Genomic DNA, 2,983 nt, shown 5'->3' on the forward strand with positions numbered 1-2,983 from the left:
GCTCACTGCAACTTCTGACTCCCAGGTTCAAGCAATTCTCCTGCCTGAGCCTCCTGAGTAGCTGGGACTACAGGCACGTGCCACCACACCCGGCTAATTTTTTTCTGTATTTTTAGTAGAAACGAGGTTTCAACATGTTAGCCGGGATGGTCTCGATCTCCTGACCTCATGATCTGCCTGCCTTGGCCTCCCAAAGTGCTGGGATTACAGGCATGAGCCACCGTGCCCGGCCCATCGTTTCCTTTAATACTCTGTTCCCTCAAAGAACTAATCCTTTCCTGACATATAATACATAGCAGGAGAGTTGACATTTAAAATCCCTCCCACCTCAGAGAATCTCTCAAATCTGTTTCCTGGGCAACAATTGCCAGAAGCCAACAATCACTAATGCGGACTAGCTGCCATGCACCCAGCACCTAGTCACCCTTCTCTAAAGGTTCCCTGACCCATTTCTTAGGAGACTTTAATTGATTCTGGACCCAGCAGCTTGTTTATTCTTGGGAGAACACCAATTCTTCTCATATTATCTTGGTTTTTGCTCAGTTAATAGGGTGTGCTCATCCCCCAAAGTAAGCTGTTACTAACCTAGGGTGGTGAGTAGGGAAGAGTAGAATCACTTAGGGGTGACTTGGACTAAAATATTTCGTACAAGAGAGGTTATAGGTGAAACACCGTGGGAAAGCAAAATCTTGGGAACAACCTAAGCGACCATCAACAGGGAAATGACTGAAGTACAGTCAGCCATTCAGTGGTGCCGCCATGTAAAAAATGAAGCAGGCTTTATGAGTACTAGTGACTAAAGCTGTCCATATTACAACATGACTAAGGTCCTGATCGATGTGTAGTATGACCCCCCCCATCTGAAGAAATTAAAAATGCATACATACAAGCAAATAAAGCCTGATATATCCAAATAATACATGGAAGGTTATCAAATAAATCAATTTGTATTTACTTCTGAAGGACAGATACAGTAGAAGGGGGAACACTTTTCATTTTACATCTTTCTGTATTGGTTTCTAACTACACCCATGTGTTACTTTTATAACAACTCAAGAGGAAGAAAACTTTTCAGGCTTTCCCCTCCTGCCCAAAAGACTTTCTGAGTGAAAACCCCTAACCCACTTAGGAAAACACCCTTTTATCATTTCTTCTAGCTCCTAGCACCCAATGTCTTTACAATCCAGGTTTCTAGGAACAGTCTCTCAGTAGGCCTTTTTTATTTTTATTTTTTTTGAGACAGAGTCTTGCTCTGTGGCCCAGGCTGGGGTGCAGTGGCGCGGTCTCAGTTCACTGCAACCTTTCTGCCTTCTGGGTTCAAGCAATTCTCTGCCTCAGCCTCCCAAGTAGCTGGGATTACAGGAGCCCGCCACCACACCAGGCTAATCTTTATGTTTTCAGTACAGACGCGGTTTCACCATGTTGGCCAGGCTAGTCTCGAACCCCTGACCTAGGGTGATCCACCCGCCTCGGCCTCCCAAAGTGCTGGGATCACAGGCGTGAGCCACCACGCCTGGCAGTCAGTGGGCCAATTCTTAAGGCTGGCTCTCAAAGATGAACCAGCACCACAATTTACCCGGCTTATACATCCTATCAGCTTCAGAAGACGACTTGCCAAACACAAACTTAGCCTCACCAGTTAAAAACTCATTTTCTTTTCTCAAAAACCCAGTGAGAAAAAATAACTCCAGGCCAGGCGCAGTGGTTCATGCCTGTAATTCCAGCACTTTGGAAGCCCGAGGCAGGTGGGTCACTTGAGGTCAGGAGTTCAAGACCAGCCTGGCCAACATGGTGGAACCGTCTCTACTAAAAATGGAAAAAAATTAGCCAGGCGTCGTGAGGAGCGACTGTAATCCCAGTTACTCGGGAGGCTGAGGCAGGAGAATCGCTTGAACCCATGTGGCAGAGGAAGTTGCAGTGAGGCGACATCGCGCCACTGCACTCCGGCCTGGGCGACAGAGCGAGACTCCGTCTCAAAAAAAGAAAAAATAACTCCAGTGTACTGCGCCCTTATTTCCTGACATTGCGCCGAACGTTACACATAGATTCTCCTCCATAAGATCCTTAGTTCAGGTTAAATTCTTGATAAATTACTGCCCCAGGAGCCTCCACTGACATCAACTGCTACTACCATTTGTGGAATTCTGCCGGCCAGACACCCCACACCGCATTCCCTCACAACTGATCCTCCCGATAGCCCACGGGGTAGACACTGTTATTTCCATTCACAGATAAGCAAAGTGAAGCTCGGAGGGAGGGGACTTGCCCAAGGCCACAAGGATAAAAGGGAGTGCGATGACTCAACCGATAAAAATAATCCCGGGTGTGGTAGGGGGAGCTGAGCCCGACTCCTCCCACTGTGCGGCCGTGGCTCCGAAGGCCTAGCCCGGGTCCGGAAATGGGCTTCTAGGGCCCCAGGACGAGGTCCACCTCCAGAGCTGAGGTGAGGTCCAAGTCAGCCCGAGGGGCCCGCAGGTCTCACATTTCAATCATTTTTCTACCCCACAGGCAGGAACTCCCCGCTCCTGGGGCAGGCAGCTACTGTAGCCGTGAGCGAGCGTGCGCGGGGTAGGAAGAAGGAAGGGGACAGAGGGAACGTTCACCTGCGCAAGTGCCACCTCGGAGGACGGGGGAGGGGGGTACGAGGGAAGATCAGGATAAGACCCTAACTCCCACAACTGACTCCGGGAAAAGGAGACCACCACTCCCCGAGCTTTGCAGCGCCGCGCGGGAACCGGAAATCGTGCCCCGCCCGGAAGTTAAAAGGAGAGGCATAGGTTGGAAGCGGGGCCGGGTCTCTCTAGCCTCCTGGGTGCTCCGCAGCTTCATGATTTTAACTCTTGGTGGTCTTTTGACCGTTCTCAGTCCTTACCGTGCGGAGTTTTGGCTACATTCTAAGCAGCTTTTTCGCTCCGGAGACGTTCTTTGTCTTTTTGAGCTGCAGTTTGCCCAACTGCAAAATGGAAAGAAATGAAGCAGGAAT

General features: G+C 49.6%; 1 long non-coding RNA gene across 1 annotated transcript in view; it reads right to left on the reverse strand.

Moving 5' to 3' along the window:
* Positions 1 to 2,743, reverse strand: part of LOC105505979 — a 5,623-nt gene extending 2,880 nt beyond the window's left edge. The window contains exon 1 of the long non-coding RNA XR_001000848.1: positions 2,604 to 2,743. This is a non-coding gene — a long non-coding RNA (uncharacterized LOC105505979). The remainder of the gene's footprint in view (positions 1 to 2,603) is intronic.
* Between the last annotated feature and the right edge of the window lie 240 nt (positions 2,744 to 2,983).

The sequence above is a fragment of the Colobus angolensis genome, unplaced genomic scaffold (assembly GCF_000951035.1).
Source record: "Colobus angolensis palliatus isolate OR3802 unplaced genomic scaffold, Cang.pa_1.0 Scaffold130, whole genome shotgun sequence".
Taxonomy (NCBI): Eukaryota; Metazoa; Chordata; class Mammalia; order Primates; family Cercopithecidae; genus Colobus; species Colobus angolensis.